The sequence below is a fragment of the Pleurodeles waltl genome, chromosome 9 (assembly GCF_031143425.1).
Source record: "Pleurodeles waltl isolate 20211129_DDA chromosome 9, aPleWal1.hap1.20221129, whole genome shotgun sequence".
Taxonomy (NCBI): Eukaryota; Metazoa; Chordata; class Amphibia; order Caudata; family Salamandridae; genus Pleurodeles; species Pleurodeles waltl.
In genome coordinates, this window is record NC_090448.1 from 224,516,488 (window position 1) to 224,536,096 (window position 19,609).

At 43.2% G+C, this 19,609-nt stretch overlaps 1 protein-coding gene across 1 annotated transcript in view; it reads right to left on the reverse strand.

The window, feature by feature from the left end:
• Window positions 1-15,712, reverse strand: part of LOC138259613 (uncharacterized) — a 981,703-nt gene extending 965,991 nt beyond the window's left edge. Inside the window, exon 1 of the mRNA XM_069207454.1 lies at window positions 14,944-15,712. The gene's annotated coding sequence lies outside the window, so the exon portion shown is untranslated. The remainder of the gene's footprint in view (window positions 1-14,943) is intronic.
• Window positions 15,713-19,609: the final 3,897 nt, after the last annotated feature.

Here is a 19,609-nt window from a genome sequence, read left to right on the forward strand (position 1 = left end):
TTTTATTGGTTTTGGTCAGATATACCTTGAACCTCATTCAAGGGACACAAACATTACCCTCACCTGCATCCCAGTCCTCAGGGCCTCAGAGCCCATGTTTCGGCCTTGCAAGTGGACTGGAAGGACATGATTTGACTTTTGGTTCCATCCTGTTCCAAGTCCATCTACCTCCAGAGCAGGAGGCCATGACAGAAGTTTATGCCAAGTGACTTTGATTGATTCAAGAACCTAAGAGTTGTGCTCTTGACCCCAGAGTTAAGTGAACGGAGCCTAGAGCTCTTGTGGGAGAACAGGCCAAATACCCAGTCCATTCTAGCCCCTGCCCCATAATCATGACCAGCAAGTACCAGGCACAAGTTGTGGCAGTCGCCTTTCCAATAATTCCCAGAGACCCAATTAAGCTGTATTATTATTAACCGATTTTTATTCTAATAATCACATTGATTACAATAATAAAAGAGAATATATTTACTGTCATCCAAAAATAGATAAAATATGCTATATGGGTCATAAATATAAGATAAGGAATATGATTACGATTAGCTAGGACAAGACCCTACGATTTTATAGGCATGGTCTAGAAATGTAGGTAATGTTATACTAAAAATTATCTCGTAGTATAAAACATTACTTGACAGCTACAAGGGGTACATCTTATTTATGCATCCTTAAAAATCGGATGTAAAAATAGTTTTCATCAGTACAAAAGTTTTGGCCAAGTACACTGTATAGGGAGTGTAGTGCTCCCCTGCCTTGAGAGCACTACACTGGTTACCCGTTGCCAGAAGATGCACTTTCAAGCTGCTTTGTACCACCCATACATGGAACAGGACCGCTTTTTATCAGAAAGAAAATTACCAAATACATCCAACAAAGAACCCTCCGCTCAAGACTGGCACCCCGCCTTAGAACACCACCATACAAGAAAAAGACTGTAGGTGGTACATCCTTCTCCGTCCAAGCAGCCAAACTATGGAATTCATTACCCCCAACTATAAGAGCCACAGATAACTTTCTTGTCTTCAGAAAACTACTCAAGAGTTGTCTCTTTCCTTCATAACCACCTTTTCAAACAACTATGAACTGCATATGCCTATGTGGATAAATATTTTTTTCAGATTATATGTATATTTCTATTTATTTATAGTTTCTTTGGAAAATATGTATTGCTACTGTCATAACAATAAAATACACACACACTCTTTTAAACCTATCTGACTAAGTATTTTTTACCCATGATTCTAATTATGTATTGTATGTGCATATGTGTGTGTATTCATGTGTGTATATATATATATATATATATATATATATATATATATATATATATATGTGTGTGTATATATGTGTATATGTTGTTTCTGTGCTTGGCATGTTTGTGGATCATTGCATGACTCCTGGTTTTTGGGTTGTTATACTAGATATCTATGAATTTCTGCTCTCATTTTATCACACTTATCTACTCATCACTCTTATGTCATGTTTCTATCAAACTATCCTCCATTCTCACTCTGACTCATCCCAAATCCCTTCGACCACTTTCATCTCCTAAATATCTCTGCCTAAGCTCTTCCCTCCACCTCCAAATCTAACTCACCAAACCCCCACTCTACCTCTGTGACCTCCCACACAACCCTACTAAATTCTCCTGCATTCATCTCACCCTACTACTATGCTCTCCCTAACCCTTCCACATACTCTTCCCCCTCCGCCCCCCTTTATTCATCCCAAGCCTTTGGGTTGAGTAAATGAAGGATATACTCCCAATTAACACTTCTGGATTTCTTTCCTCCTCCACCCCTACATTGCTCCAGTCAATCTAACTAACAAACTCTCATATCCGCGGCTCAAATTAACTTATAATAATACTAAAACTGTACTTATTATTAAATGATACTAATCCATCACTAATTCTTGATGCATTCCGGAGTAGCGTGCTACTCATCGAAAAGCGCTTCGACGCCTCGTCAGGTGTAGTAAGCGCTATATAAATACTATTACAATACAATACAATATCCATAGAGTGAGTACAGACTTTTCTTTGAATGCTTGAGTCCAAGTTCCTTCAAATTCATAGACAAGAATATAAAACAGTCTAAATCTGAAATATTTCGATTTGAGATAACCCAGCTGAGTGGGTCTGACGTAAGCTTGGTCCAAAAGATTCTGAAACTAGATCCCTATGATTGTATTTCTTTAATGTTGCCCTGTCATTCTCAGGGAAGGCCCCTCTACTATGGCAGAAGAGCGTCGTCCTACTGCTGAAAGGCAGCAGAAAAATAAATTCATAATAAAAGTATTTTATTATCATTTAATGTTTCCACTTCAGTCCACCGAGTATAGGGTGGGGTGGGGCCATCCTCTGCTTAGCAGGGGGAGATAGAGCAGTCAGTGCACTGTAAGTGCGCATATCGATTTGGCCGGCTGTCTTAGGCAGGCCAAACTGACGTGCACGTAGAACTCTCCACCCGAGCTGTGTTGCACAGTTGGGTGGAGAACCAGTGCAGGCTCCCAGTCCCTAACTCAGCGGCATTTCAGCCTGCTCTGGCCAATCCTGGCAATTCCCTCATGCTGAGTAACAGTATAAGAAATGTGTTTCTGGAATGGGAGGGGAGCAAGCAAAGAAGCACTGAGGTGGCCGGAGCAGAGGAACAGAGAGGGCCAGCAGTGGCAGGTAAGTCTTTTTATTTTTTTAATTCACCCCCCACTCTGCGCGCTGCCCCACTAAGTCTTACTGGCAGCAGCCGCCACTGGTCATTCTCCCTCTGCCTTCTGAGGACATCCTTTTTTAGGGTATATTTAGGAGACACCCAGCTTAACTATAATAATGGGTTCTAATTAGGTAGATTGAGGATTTCTAGGACCTTGTTTGTTGATCTAACATTCATATCCATGTCTTTGTAAGATGTTATTTTCAGTGTCAAGTAAATTAAGGACTTTAAGGTGAAGGTTTCCACCCCCCACCTCCCCACACACACACACACACACACACAGTTGTAGAGATAGTTCAAAACAGTCCCAGAGTGAAGTGATGTTAGAGGTTTTAGGTTCAACTCTACCCTAATGGCACAGCGAGGGGTGGTTGTGCAAAGATGAAAAATATTTTGTACACATGTTATATAGATTGTATCTGGGATATATATAGCCTTACTAGTTAAAACAGTTGATGCATAAAGTAAAAGCGGATTAAGTTTCATACTTAATGCTTTTAACGATTGTTGGACCTGGCCCTTTTTGAAGGGTTATCTTCAAACTTTTTGTGGCCTTCCTCCTATTTTTTCTGACCTGTTTTTGCTGCCTTAGGACTATGGGCACTTTACCACTGTTAACCAGTGCTAAAGTGAACATGCTCTCTGTCTAAAATGTATTGATGATTGGTTTATCCATGATTGGCATATCTGATTTACTAGTAAGTCATAACTATAGAGCACCAAGTGTGCCCAGGGCCTGTAAATCAAATGCTGCTAGTGGTCCTGCAGCACTGATTGTCCCACCCACATGCCTAGCCCTGCAAACATGACTCAGGCCTGCCAATGTAGGGTCTGTGTGTGCAGTTTTAAGCTGTCATTTCGACCTGGCAAGTGCACCCACTTGCCCGGCCAAAACCTTCCCTTGTACTACATGCAATTCACCCCTAAATTAGGCCCATGTACTGGTGTTGTTTACATGTCCTGATAGTGAATATGGCTAAATTTAATTTGGTCTTCAACTATTGAAAGCCTCATCTCTCCCATAGGGTAAGATGAGGATTGCCTCGAAAAAGCTTTTAAGTGTAATTTCCCATTGGGAGGAGAAACAGATGAGGATTTTGGGGTCTCTGAACTCATATTTTAAAAATACATCTTTTGGTGAAGTTGGTTTTTGAACTGTAAGTTCAAAAATGCCACTTTTAGAAAGTGGGCATTTCCTTGCATAACCATTCTGTGCCTCTGCCTGTCTGTGGAAGAAGCGACTGGGTCAGTGTTTGTGAATTCACTCTAGACAAGTCACACAAAGAGAGCTGAGGCACACCCTGCATATTCTGATGGCCCAACACCAGGCTGATGGTTCTTCTGAACTAGAGTGGTGGGAGGAGCTGACACCTGCACCTAAATAGGGCTGTGCCCATCCTCACACAAAGCAGTCTCCAACCCCCTGGAGTGTGTCTGGGGCAAGGGCATGTTAAACAGGGTATTGTGCTCTAAAAAGAGTTCTCTTTGAAGTTTGTCTACTGCAAAGTCAGAAATGGGTATTAGTCCTGGACCTCTGACAAAATATATTCAGAACACTTTTGGACTGAAGACATTCTGTCAGGATGCAGACCTGGATGCTGTAGGAGAGACTGAAACTCTGCCTGTTGCTTTATTGTGCTGGCCTGCTGCTTGCTGCTTCTGTCCTGGGAGTGAAAGGACGGGACTTTGCTTCCTGCATTCTGATTTCCAACATTCTCCAAGAGCTTGAGTTGAGCTTGCCTCCTGTTAAGAAGTCTCAGTGACATCAAAGATTCATCTGCCAGCACCTGGGCTCCTCTGCTAAGAGCTCTGTTAAGGGGTTCCAAATCCAGTCTAGGCCCTTGAAGGAGGCTTTTGGTGCTACAAGAATAAAATCCAAGCATCAATTCCCTGCTTCTTTCTAAACCGACGCATCACTGTAAAGATTCGACGCATCGCGCAACCTGCATCAGAGCATGGTACCTGCTTGATGCAATGACCATGGTTTTTAACGCAGGCCCCAGCTTTCCATCACAGTGCATCAGCAGAAGCACCAATGTTTGAGTTTCAAGCACCGCATCACTGAAGTCTGTTATGCACCGCCCTGACTGTGAGGTAGCACCTGCTTTATCGCTGTGAGGTCGACGCATCACAGCTTGACTTCTGACGCATCACTGACGCATCATCCCAGCTGCCATTTTCTTCATCAACACAGTGCTGCAGTAAGGAGCCGACGCTTTGTGCTGCAAACAACTCATCATCTCTCTTGTGGCAGTAAGAAACTGACGCACTACCTCCCCTGCCTAGCAGTAAGGCACTGACACATCACCTCCCCTGCAACAGTAAGGAACCAACACATCTCTGGCTCTTTCTACACACCCCTCCCGTGCACCCTTCATTGTCTTTGTTTTTGGTGCAACTTAGGTACTTTGCCTCAGTCAAGCGCTTCATTGATGTCAAGAGACGCAATTGCGTTTCAACTTTTAAAAGTGATATCTTTGCTTGTGTATATTGGATTGTTGTCATTCTGGTCTTGTTTTACTTAGATAAATATTGGCTATTGTTCTAAATGGGTGTGGAGTACTTTTGTGGTGTTTTCACTGTGTTACTGTATGTGTGTACAAATATTTTACACATGGCCTCCGAGATAAGCCAGATTGCTCAAACTACCAAGGGGGTGAGCAGGGATTATTTTAGCTGGGTGGCTCCCTTACCCTGACTAGAGTGTGGGTCCCTACTTGGAAAGGGTGCAAACTACTGCCAACTGGACACCCCATTTCTAACAGCAATGATTTCATTGCTCTGCCTCCAAATAACTTCGAAAATCTCATTATGTATTAGTATTCGTATTAGATTTGAACTTCGTAATTGATAGAAGATTCATCCATGAAAGCTTATGGTCAGTCATGACTCCGAGATATTTATTGTGGTTGACAATTTCATTTGGCGCATCACCTAATACCCAGAATGCAGTCTTTATTTTCTTCCCAAATATCATGATCTTTGTTTTTGATAGGTTAGCAATTAAACAATGCGCCGAGTTAAAATCATTTAATTGGTTTAAAGATATTGTAGCCCTTTGGGAGTTTGAGGCAAATACTACCAAGTCATCGGCATAAGTCAAATGAATCAGCCCTCCATTCCCAACTTGGCTGGTATTCCATATTCTGATTTGAGAAACTTAGGTAAATCCTCAATGTATAAAGAAATAAAGGAGCCGGGATACAACCTTGTTTCAGGCCGTTCTCTGTATGAAATTTAGATGACAGGGAATTATTTGTGGAGAGTCTTACTTGCAGTCAAGTGTCTGTGTGAATGATAAGGAAGTGTTACAGTGCAGAATCAATTCCCAGCTCCTAAATTTGGTCCACAAGTGTTGATGGTTCACCTTGTTGAAAGCAGTAAAATAGTCCACATAACGGTCACTATTTTTTTTTTTTTTTTTTTTAAGAGATATTTTTGCAAGTAGAGTCAATGCCACAATGTTATCGATGAGCAAAATCCTGTTTGAGTCAGCGGTGTTATGCCTAATTTTGTTACTCAATCTTCCAGAATGTTTAGAAAATGCTTTGTGAAGAGTTTCCCTTTGAAGTCATAAAGAGCTATTAAGTGATAACTTTGAGAGATCTTGTTTGGGGCCTCTTCTACATATTGGATGAGCAATTGTGTCTTACCCTGTTGCAGGAACCATACCGATCGCAATTACATTTAAAAACAGCTGATATAATAATGAGCTCCAAAACTGCATATCTGATTTAATCAAGTCAACAGAGATGCCGTCCACTTTTGATGCACAAGAACTTGCAATTAGTTTTGCTCTTTCTTCTTTGGAGATGAATGAGACCAGTACAAAGTCTGTTTGACCTTCAGATTAAGTGATAATCATTGATTTATACGACATCTTGATATGAGGTTCCCATTTCTAATTGGATATAAACACACCATTTGGCTGAAAATATGCCCTGGAACCCTCACCAACCAGGGTCCGGAATGCCCTTTCATTACGGGTTAAAATTGCATACATTAATTTGGCCCAGATTTTTTCTTGGTTATCATACTTGATTTCTGCTAATTTTTGTTTCTGTGCAGCCTTCAGATTCCCAATTGCTATGACACGATATTTTAAGGGGCTTGTTTCAATATATGTTGCGATTACATGAGATTAATCATGTTTTCATTACTTATTTCCTTGATGTTGGATTTATAGGAAGTAGTGTTCCATTTGTGTGGTAATTTTGCCATTAGAAGATTCGAGAGGTCCACTAGGATGTGTTGCCAGATTTTAATCCAGTCATTGCTAAGCATGTTGTTGAACTGTTCGCAATCTCAATGTAATCCTAACAAAGAGAGCTCATTGCCTAAATTTGCGACTTTGTTCTTGAGCTCCGCATTTCATCTGATTTTCTTTGTGTTTACCACTATAGTATGATTGTTGCTAGCAGTTTTCCTTTGTTTTGTGAATCGGTATATTTAGGAGCCATTGCTGCTCGTTTAATTGTCAGAATAGCACTCTTGTACATGGAAATGCAGTTTTGGTCATCCCAAATTAAAAAGTACCAGAATTCGGTTTTATACTGTAGTTTGGGTGCACAAGTTGTGAGTCACCTTTACTGTCACATGAGTCTGCACCATGTTTCTTGTGGTCTTAAAGGCCAATCAGATTGCTAGATGCTGGATTTAAATCTAACTCGGAAGCCAACCTGTCAGATATCTATACATTTTAACATATTTCTTTAGAGGATATGTAAAACAATGGCGAAGTGATTGACAGCAAATTACAAACTAGCATTAGCGAAGCCAATAGACCTAGCCTTCACAAGTTCGCGTAGTGATCACTACGTATTGCAAGTATAGGCAAGGAGAAAAATATATATATATTTTTAAATGCCATGCTGGCACCTAAACATGATGGTCATATGCTTGCAATAATAAAAAATAAAAAATAAATTAACCATACTATATTATTTTAATGGCACATTGCTGATGCTGCCTAAATGGTAGTTGTACATACTAACTGAATAAAAATCCATTTTAGTTTTAATTCTCATAGCAGGAAAATAGGATTCTTATTGGTGCACAGAAAAGTTAAAATTGGCTTTGAAATTCTAAAGTCTGGAAACAGTTTAACCACACAAGGATGACTAACATAATGAAAAGGTTAAAGAATTTAAAGTAAAAAATATTAGGAAAGTAAAGTATTGCCACCAGCACTCGAGTGCACTTCTTTTAAGTCCCATGTGAGCAGAAAAAATGCCGCCATTCACAGTACAAGAGAGTCAATATCTGAAGTGAGCTCCCTCACTGCTCCATTTTGAATGGTCTTGTGGGTGGAAGCAAAAAGTGAATGACATCTCAGCAGATCAATGGATGAAGACTCGTAAGAGAAGCACCACTTTGTATGTAGATACGTTTGTATTTTTATTATATTTTTATTTTATTACATGGGCACTCAAAACATCTACAGCTGCCTCTAATTCAGAAATCAACAAGATTAAAAAACGCTGATCATGGTCTTTGGCTCCATTCCGGGTTTTACATCTTTGCAAGGAAGGGTCTTTTTTAAAGCAAAAATCATAATAAAAATTCCCTCGGGAGAAAGAAAAAATATTTGTGTTCACATTACCGCATCATTTGCTAATGGGGAATTTTCCACATTGTGGAAACTCAACGTGAATGCATTTTACATCGTTTATTTACCCTTGGGCATCTACAACTGTTGCAGCTATCCAAGGGTAGTCCAAAGATTGGTTGTCAATTCCACCAAAATCGGAAATCTACTTCAAACCCATGGATCATCTACACCAAGTTATCCTTAGCAATTTAAACTGCAGTCTAGAGTTAGTCTTTAAAACATATTTATGTATAACACACACACATTCTTTAGCTGGTAATAAAAGTGAATATTGCTATGAAAACAAAATGGACCATAGCAAATTAACAAGTGACAAATTACGTATCGTGACTGTTTTCAATCCTGAATATTGAAGGCCACTCCATGTTTCCAATCCAACTGTGATCCCCTACTTACAAACTGTTGCATCATGGTGCTCATAAAAAGGAGAAGTTTGTGCACTGAATTGAGCGTAGCAACATTTGGCAAACACCCCTGTGCCTCGGGCGAGTAACAGGCCCTTGCAGCGCCTGCGGAGCAGGGAGTCCCCAACACTTCAAGACGCCCCCATTCAGCCCAAGGCCATTGGATATCTGTGCGACATGGGGGACTCCAGCCCCTTTTACACAATCTGCAGGGAGCGAACGTCATTTTGCGTTAAGCCACTGCTGCGCTATTACGCATGTCTAGAAGCACGGGAGACCAGGGGTCATAAAGACGGGCAAACTACAGACCTTGTTATCGGAAAAATATATATATGTCTATGGCGCTACGGACACTGATTACAACGCATGACAAACGATGTAGCTGCTTGTCTGACAAACAGAATTAAGCGCGCCCTTGTTCAGTGGGCGATGTTAACTGGGATATTAATACTCATGTTAAGGTCATAAGGGTCACAAGTGAAAGCAGAACACGTGGCCTGGGGGTGGGGGGAGGCAGAGCTGTCCTAAGAGACTTCCTTCAAGGTAGGCAGGCCATTTATCTGATTTAAAAGCCCATTGTTCTGGGTAGTTAAAATGGCCTTTCAATTATTGGAAAATATTTTCTCTTCTCACCCTCTGTTCCTCCTTCCATAAACCGGAGGCTGGGACATTTTGGGGCCTATTCACAAAATTAGTTTGTAGTAGTAAAGTAGTTCCCCTATACTACTGTTCTAGTACTCTTACCTGCCTATGAATTGGCCACAAAACACATAATAAAAAGAGAATATGTATATAGAATTTAGTAAAAAGAGAAAGGACTGTGCCCCCCTCTGCAGTTCTACAAAAAGGGAGTTGGATATTTTGTTTGAGTGACAAAGACAGGTAGGAGCATGTAAAAGAGTTTCCCCATAGTTGTTCTACTGAAAAATTATTTCATACATTCACCCCACTTCGAGGGCTACGACCTCCCTGCCTCACTCATCCAACGTCCCTCATTGCCCTCCCAGCATTGCTCTCCTACGGAGACTTCCAGTAGAATTATGAGGCAACGAACGACTAAATTATTTAACATTACGCACTAAATTATGCGGCAAGGAAAGGTACATCATAAGAATTTAGGTCTCATGCTTTGTGGAAGCTTTTATGTTCTTTTTTGACATTTTAACAAATACTTTCTCAGCAAAGGTTTCACCTCATTGTGTGGCAAGTGTGGTAAACCCGTAATGGGGAAAACACAGCGAACACAGAATCCAAAATCCACTGGACATCCTTATGGGTTTGATTGCAATGTAAAAGCATCCACTGCTTTTATAGTGAAATTCATTGATGATGTGTGTCACTCAAGTGTAAACGGCATCTACAGCAATCATTTCGGAACACAACTTTCTGCCCCTTTCCTTAGGTGCCTTAAGTTGGTATTATCGATTTTGGCCACTCCATCCTCCCTTAGTGGAAAGAGGCGAGAGTAAAAGGTTCTATCCCTAGATAGGATTTCAAATTATGTCTGATTTCTTGAGGATGATTAAAAGCAGCAGGGAAAAAGCTTTCTATGGAAAATCTGATCTTGACAAGTCCACCACCCCAGGGGTTGCTTCCATGTAATATGTAATGCCATTATCAAACGGTTTATCTACCATATTGTTGCATTCTGGAACTTGTAGTTTCACTTTTGAAGCTGCAGCATTGAGCTCGTGAATTCCAGTAAACAGAGTGCTGTTGACTAAAAAGCTAGGACTCGCCGAGGGACTCACACCTGAATTGGCCCTGCAGTTTAGTTGGCCTGGTCTGACACGCACCCCTTGCACTGCCAAAAACACCTAAAGTAGAAAGCGCAGCTGCTTGAAGATAGGGCTCGAACACAGGCTCTTAAAGCCAAGCCAGAACATTGACTGATCTCTGGCTCCGTTTTCGCTGTTAATTTGTTGGGCCTTCAAGCTCTACAAAAAAAGGTTGTCGCTTCTCAGGTCAGGAGGTGTTCAGCACTCCCCTCTAAACTTACGCCAAAGGAAAAACTAGGGCCCATATTTATACTTTTTGAGGCTAAACTGCGCTAACGCAGTTTAGCGTCAAAAAGTTTAGCGCCGGCTAACGCCATTCTGAAGCGCCATGCGGGCGCCGTATTTATGGAATGGCGTTAGTCGGCGCTAGCAGACCGGCGCTGCCTGGTGTGCGCGAAAAAAAATCACGTACACCAGGCAGCGCCGGCGTTGGGAAAAATGGCGTTAGGGCGTCTTAAAATGGGGCAAGTCAGGTTGAGGCAAAAAAATCGCCTCAACCCGATTTGCGCCATTTTTTTAGACGCCCAGACGCCATTTAAATGACTCCTGTCTTAGTAAAGACAGGAGTCATGCCCCCTTGCCCAATGGCCATGCCCAGGGGACTTCTGTCCCCTGGGCATGGTCATTGGGCATAGTGGCATGTAGGGGGGCACAAATAAGGCCCCCCTATGCCACAAAAAAAATATTTAATAAAAAAAAAAAATACTTACCTGAACTTACCTGAATGTCCCTGGGGTGGGTCCCTCCATCCTTGGGGGTCCTCCTAGGGTGGGCAAGGGTGGCAGGGGGGGTCCCTGGGGGCAGGGGAGGGCAGCTGTGGGCTCAATTTGAGCCCACAGGCCTCTTAACGCCTGCCCTGACCCAGGCGTTAAAAAGAGGCGCAAATGCGGGGTTTTTTGACCCGCCCACTCCCGGGCGTGATTTTTGCCCGGGAGCATAAATACGACGCATTTGCGTCGCAGTCATTTTTTTAGACGGGAACGCCTACCTTGCATCTCATTAACGCAAGGAAGGCGTTCACGCAAAAAAATGATGCTCATTGCTCATACTTTGGCGCTAGACGCGTCTAACGCCAAAGTATAAATATGGCGTTAGTTTTGCGCCGAATTTGCGTCGAAAAAAACGATGCAAATTCGGCGCAAACGAAGTATAAATATGCCCCTAGGTTTTGCAGCTGACCTCTGAACTAACCACAAAAACACACAGGCGTGAAAATTTGACTCACCTGTTCTTGGCCAGTGGTAACTGAAAATGAACCCCGCCCCCACAGAATGACTTTGAACTGAATGTGGACAACTGAAGGGTTGACCACGCCCCTACTCCTAACGAACCAGCAGCAAAACTGGCCTCATCAAACCCTCTGATTCCCCTCTCCCCGTCTCCATGCGTGATGCACTGCTCCACTCAAGGCTTTTCCTTCGAATTCTGTGACGTGTAGTCTTCTTTGTGCCTTTATAAAAAGGGAATACGAGTCCTAGAATTAAAAGGAAAAACCTGGCCTGGAGTGTGACATCATGCATAGATCTGGGAAACTTGGCAGCGATTGTCTCTTCCCGCCCAAAGGACTTGCCACAGCAGCGCCCAGATTGCCTAGCCACAACTACATACGGTAATCAACTGAACTCAGCACAAACATTCAACTAAAAGCAGCGAAGTTGGGCTCATCGGATCATATCCGAATTGCAACACCAAGGGGAAAACCTGTACAGAAGCCTCCTCTGAACTAACAACAGACGAAGGGAAATTGGGACCTCTCGCAGTGTGGACTGGCCAAACGAGCGGGAAAGTGGACGCAGACGTTCATCTCTGAATAAACCACTGAGGCACGATAATTTGACTCAGGATCTCTCTACGGAAATAACAACAGTAGCACTTATTTTTTAAAAAATGGCTCAGCAGTTCACAAAGGCAGCGGGAAAACGGGTTTTAGAAGTCCGCTCTGAATCACCCACGCGAGCAGTGAAACCGGCCTTAGGTGCTCGTGACTGGAGTGCCACACAAACATGGACATTGAGTTCAGCAGCTCCTTCTAATTTAAGCAAGCACACGGCTGGAATGGTGACTCGGGACACGAGGGAAACCTCCAGTAAGCTGGGGACTTGGGTGGCTCTGCTACACAGCCTAGCAATCAACTTTGAGGGAATGCACTTACATTTTTTGCAAACGCATATTTCAACTCCATCCTTATAAAAACCTCATGGAAATAGAGTACCATGGAGAATGGAATTAGTGTGAAGACGTTTTCCATGGCTGCTTTCAGCCGGGTCTGATGGCTTAGTGGACTAATGCATTCACTGGAGGGGCCTGTGTTCGACTTTATGGTCACAGGCTCAATGCCTGGCGGGTCCACTCAGCCTTTCATCCTTCCGAGGTCGATAAAATTAGTATCATTGAGTTGGGTAACAGTAAAACACCTGTTATTTAGCACCAAGATACCCTTCTGGGTAAAGGTGCGCTTTACAAATACACAAGTTGTGATTTGGGGCCCAGTCCACTGCTGAGCATGCATGCAGGGAAACTTGATTCAACAGCACCTCTTTCCGTCGCCTCTGAACTAGCTACGGGGAAAACGGGTCTCGGCAACCTACTCTCTGAACTAGCACCTTGAAGAAAACATGAGTCAGCAAATACCCAAAACCAGTCATATGGGCAGCAAAACTAGGTTCAGCAGGTACCACTGTGCTAACCACTCTCACAGGAATAGAGTGTTCATAAGGTACCACTGACTGCAGCCCCTCAACCAATCACACTTCCAGGAAATATGGATTTAGATTATACAGTTGATCCAGCCACACACATAGGAATACCAGGTTTAGAAGACACCCTTGAACCAGCTACACATTCAGAACACTAGGTTTAAAGGAGACCCCTGAACCAGCCACACATGCAGGAACACTGGGTTTAGAAGAGACTCCTGAACCAGCCACGTATGCAGGAACATTGGGGTTAGAAGATACCACTTACCAGCCACATGTGCAGGAAGAGTGGGTTCAGAAGACACATTTGAACTATAAATACACGCAGAGTAGCTGGGCTCAGAATCTACCACTGAACAAACACACATTTAGGGAACGGAGCCCAAGTTCCCCCATCTGAACTACTCAAGCTGGAAAAGTGATCCACGCCAAGCCAGTCATACAGAAAAAATAAATACCTGCCCCTAACAGCCCCCCAACGTGATGCAGACTTGTAGAGCGCACTATCACCCGGCAGGGTATCCTGGCGCTGAGAAAAAGAGTCAAGTCAAATCACAAAGAAAACTGATCCTGCTCTGCCAAGTTTCCCAGATCATGAACGAGTAGCCGTGGCAGACCATGTTTTTTCTGTGCATCGATAGTCTTGTTTATCCCGTTATAAAACCAGGACTACTAGTCTCAGAAAGCGAATAAAAAAAAAAGTAAACTAGAACAGCTAGTCAAGCACGCAAGGACCTAGGAAACACAGCAAACGTGGTCTCGGCAGCCCTCTTTGAGCTCGACAGGCTGGTGGAAAACTGGACTCGACAGCTGCCCTGGAATAGTCACTCCAACAGAGACCATGTAAATACCCCAGCGCCCTTCAACACCGTGACGATAAATACAGCACCGCAACCGGCCCTGGAGTAATTTCGCAGCCCGAAGCTCCCGTGAGCCCCCACGCCAGCGTCACCAAGAGGACGACTACAGCCATTCATCCAGTCACAACACCACCACAGCAGCCACCGTGTGTGCAAACGAGGCATCTTTCATCACCAGACTTAGACCCAGAGTAAGAGGCGCAAGAGGAGAAAGGAAGTCGAAGAAAAAGACTGAAAAAATAACCGGGGAGGAAGAACTCGGGACTGTAAAAGAACCCGCCCGGCTGAGTTAAAGAGTCAAAAAGTGTATGCTGCTAGAAAGAGGCGTGAGGTGAACAAAAACCAGTCAGCCTTATTAGTGGCAAGCCTGTCACTTGACAGAGCCGGCAGCGAGGCACTAAAAACGTGAAACCCCCCAAAACTTAAGGTGTTTATACTTTTTCTTTAGCAAAATGAGCACTGTTTAAACGCTCGCTGACCACACATGCCGTGGTCCGCTGGTTAGCATTCGAATCATAACAAGGTCCTCTCAACCTTCAGTCCTAGCGGGAAATTAAGTATTAGGAAATAATAAAATCTGTTTTCACAGCTCTTAGAAACGGGAGAACATTGGTATGAAAAGCTTTTGGAAAACACTGTTAACTAATGCCAAGTGAGAGCGTCCCTAAGCCTCTAACAGTAATGGTCTGTCCCTTGTAGGAGAGTGCTGATAGGAAGTTAACAAGTAAGTGTCTCCCTGCGCTTCATTTGTGTCCAGACTGCTGCCAGCCCCCGTCTAGGAATACTGTAAGAGCGCCTTCTCGCTAGTAAAAAAAATACACGCAGCAGCATCAGCGGTCTCAGAGTGATACTTCAGTCTTATGAAGGCACAAAGGTTCCTTACCTGGCACTTGAGGCGAGAAGCTGAGTGTCCCTCTCGGGACATTACTTCAGCCCAAATCAGGGGGCTCAAATTATGGTACGAAGAGACTCCCGGACTCAATCCTGGGACCAGCTGAGGGCAGGATAAGTCTTACAAGGGGGCTCAGCGGGTTCGGCTCTGCTTGCACCAACCGGAGAAAGACGAACAGAGACCACAAGAAAACAAAGCAGCCGAGGTGATACTTTCCGTCTGTCACGAAGAAAGTGGTTAACGGATGCAGAAAAGTCCCAAAGTACTCGGCTAACAGAGTGTAGAGGATCAAAAGGAGTGCGCAGCCGAACTAGGGAGCTTCCTCTTCACGCCCGGGGTCCTTCTGTGATATGTTTCCAGGCACCTGCGCAACAATCCCGGTGTCTTAGAAGTTCACTGAGTTCCTAAGGTTAGTTCCAGGCGCTTTGCCCCCACGGATCCTGCAGCCTCAAAGGTTATTGGCGCTCTACGTACACCGCCTGGAGCCCCGCAGCCAGAGCCGGTGCACCTGCCAGCGTGACCAGGAAGCACGAGAACCTCTGTACCCGCACTAATACGGTCACTGAGATCAGCTTTTAGGACCTATGCAAACAGATCTCCTAGTCGCTCAAGTTTCCATGTCTGGCGCCCCTAAGATCAGCGCCTGGACACCTGCCGCACCTGTCCCCACAGTTCCCGCACACTCCACGATAAGACCAGGCTCAGACTTGACAGCCTCTGCTCGGGAGGGCGAGAGGCGCCGGCGATGCTACTCGGCTCCTGCTGCCCATTGGACGACTGAAGGATACTGCGCCCTCCCACCCCTGGCGCGAGGCGCGTCCGCCCGGAGGAGGTGCCAAGAGCATCTGCTGCCTCCTCCCTCCACTGCTAAAAGGTCATCTGTCTGACCAACCAAAGAGCCTTAGCGGGCGCCAGGGTGACCGGGGCCCCCAGCCCCTTCTTCTGACTGAACGAGTCTTGTTTTACACTAGAAAGTCACCGTGATCAGCACCAGGACGCCTGGACAGCCGCTGAGTCCACAATGTGTGCGACGGCCCTAGGCTGAGACACGCTTATCTCGTTCACGTTTTCGTGTTGTTTTGCGCACATCAATAGTGCTCAGTTTGTAAAAGAATAAGTGCTGGCTCCACATTTTTTTAAGAACCTCATATGTTGGAGTTGCAGAATGCCAAGTTTATTTAGTCTTACTCTTTATTTCATCTCATGCACTTTCATCCACCAATATAGTATCTGCCCGTGTAGGGCACTTTGATAGGCTCATTTTTATCCCTGTTTTCTTCCTTTTCCAGTGTTTTCCCCTTTCTGTTCCTCCTGATTTCCCTCTTTGCTGGTTTCCCCTCTCTCTCCCTTGTTCTAGATCTGATGAGAAAAAAAAAAATCCTACCCACCGCTCCTTCCCCCCCCCAAAAGAAAGACTGGCTGTGGGTCATACCTGCAACCACGGCACAAATGAAGCACTATTTATAGAAACATATAGAAATTATAAACAAAGTACTGATAGAGTAAGAGCTCATAAAATGTGCAGAAGTTTGAATGTTAAGCACTCGCATTTATTGGCACAGCCTGAGTTACCCGTGTACAACTGCGAGCCTTGTTATTTATTACCTAGTGTATTCAGCAGATGCCATATATAACAAGTTATTTATGAGTATTGTAGGAAATGGCAACAATTTAAATTGAGAACTAGGATTACACAGGTGGGGGTGATGCATCCGGTTCAGTGCTCTAGGAGAGTGTACATTCCCCCATCAAAATTAGAAAAGGGGTCAGACAAGGTGGTGTGTTGGCCCCATTTCTTTTTAATTTCTATATCAATGGGCTTGTGGATTACTTGTCAGAGGCAGAAACAGATCCCCCTTGGATGGGGACTAATCCACTCCCAGAGTTAATGTATGCTGACGACTGTGTCCTAAAGGCTAGAACAGGACAGTGGCTTCAAAAACTCCTAGATAGGTTCGCAGCCTTTATGTCTGACCTAGGCCCCTCCACTAATAAATCAAAATCCTTTGCCATGGTGTTCGGCCGACCCCAGAGTAAGATCCCTTTTTTAACATCTCTGGTACTGCCCTCAAGTACCTTTACTTATCTAGGGGTACCTTTTGATAACGTTGGATCGTTGAATCATCTGATAGTGGACAAATCTACAGTTGAGCTTTTTAAATTTGCAGCAAAACTAGGGTCCATGCCACTTCGTGCCACCGTTACTATTTATAAAGCAAGATCAGTTTCAGTCGCCTCTTATGGCGCAGGAGTGTGGGGTTTACTGACTTGTTGACGCCATCAGGTCAACGAAAACTGTCTTCTTACGGACGCTTTTGCCTCTTTCCAGATGTACTCCATCTTTAATGGTATATGAGGAGTTAGAGATGCAATAGTTGGAAGATATTATTAGCATAGCCACAACTCTGTTGTGGCTTTCAATTTGGTCTAGGCCAGAGGCTGCACTGAGTTAAGCAATGATTAGAACGGGTGGTTCATTCATGTAAACCATGATCCCTGGGCAACTGGAAAAGTGACCTGTATGATAATCCACAGATTGTTAATCAATAAACCAAGTGCATTGTAAAACTGGAATTTGTAATCATTCTGTAGCAAAAAGGTTGTTCTTGGAATCAAGGAAAAAGTCAGTCACTATGTATCTCTAGCTGTGCCCCGCTGCTGGCATGGAGCCCTATCTGACCAAAGTACTGCGTTATCAAAGGTTTTATTTGGTCAGATTTAGGCTTTGCACAGTCCACTATTTGTTATCTCCCCAATCCAATGTCTACAATAGTCAGGACTTGCTACAATGCCCTTGCGACTCAGTATCACCTCAATCGCAATTACATCTCCTTTTCTTCTGTGATCTTTACAAAGAGCAGAGGCTACACGTTTTAGGACCTCTATTGCAAAACCTTAATATTAGAAAATGTAAAGAAGCTCTATTTTACCTTCAACTTCTCCAGACTGAGCTGGTTTGCAGTACCATATACAGGTTTATGGCCTCTGCAAAGCGATTGCGCAGAGTAGTTGGGAAATGATGGTAGCACCAGTCTGATAAGATGAATCTCGGATTGGGTGTTATTATGCTAATTTTAAAACTTCTGTTCACAATTATTGTTGTGATGATTTTTAAAGTTTACCCGCTATGAAACATCAAATTATGGTATTACTGAGCATATTTTTAAGCTTTGTTACACATACTGGATTTTGAGTGATGTACCTTGGTTTGTTATTTTAGACGCGGCTTTCTCGTATTGTTCTTTTTAAATGTTTTAAGTCATGTGTTGAGTTTTTAGATGATTTTGCTATTTTGCTTTTTATAAAAATATACCTCTGTCTTTTATATAAGTATTGTGTGCAATAATGTGCTTTTATGGTTTGTTTAAAACCGAATAAAGCATGATTTGACTTGACTTGAGTATTGTATGAAATGGCAACAATTTAAATTGAGAACTAGGATTACACAGGTGGGGTGGATGCAACTCCATCAGCTGTGGTAAAGGATGATTAGTAATGTTTAGATTACATATTTGTAGTAATCATTACTCTGGTTGCACATTCCTTGCCACAGTACTTACTAACTCCTGTGTGGAAGCATTGCCCCAGTTACATCACCCTTCACAAAGCATTTTTCTTCTCTCTCAAATCAAAACACCAAACTTCTCTCCTTTCACTATTTAAAGGATGTAACATAATTTCCACTTCTCGACTAGAGAAAATCCACCTTTCTGTGCTGCCAACCCAAATTTCTTTGCCTTTTGCTGTACCCTGTATCTTTGCTGGCTTAAAACATATTGAAAACTGTAAACTACGTATAAGTCCCTAGTATATGGTACAAAATGTACCCAGGGCCTATAAGTTAAATGGCACTTCCGGTTTGCAGCACCTATTCTGCCAATCACTACAGTGACAGTGTAAAGCATGGTTTCAGGCCTTCCAGTGTAGCATATCCGTAGTAGTGTAAAAACTGCAATTCAACCTGTCAAACCCTTTTGACAGGTAAAAGCCTCCCTTTAAAATATTAATTCACCCCTGCCTTGTCACCCACAAGAAAGGGTGCATGGTGTTTACAACTAAGACAGGTAGAAATTTAATGACAACTTGTCCTTACAGTGGCACACTCAAAAGCTGTTTTCCACTGTGGCAGGCCTAGCTTTCCTTTGTAGAACACCAGAGTACAGATTAAAATCTTAAAACTGTACCTCAGGATTGGATCTATCTAGAACAATTAAAAAAAAACTATTTTCAATGGTTATCAAAATACAATTCAATGAAGAAACATAACATTTGGAAAATTACCTTCTTCCTGCCTGAATTTCCTGGACGCTATTTTGCATTTGCTCTCAAACTTCTCCCAGCCACGATGAACATTTGAATAAGTGTGAAAAAGATGTAAAATGCCTCCCAAGATGACACAATAGGTTGACCTGAACAGGCAGAGCTGACTCCTCTTAGCCTCCCAGAATATGAAGGGTGTGGGCTGTGAGAATCCTTTTTGGCATTATAGTGTAAACTCCTGCTTGAATGTCAAATCCTGCTTAGCAGATCTGCTGGGTTTATTTATTTCACTTTTGGGCACCCTTGGAATGAAGGGAAACAAGATGTCAAAGCAACTCTTATGAATCCAAAGTCTGGTTGCATGAAAACTTTATTTTAGTTCTACCAGACTTCTATC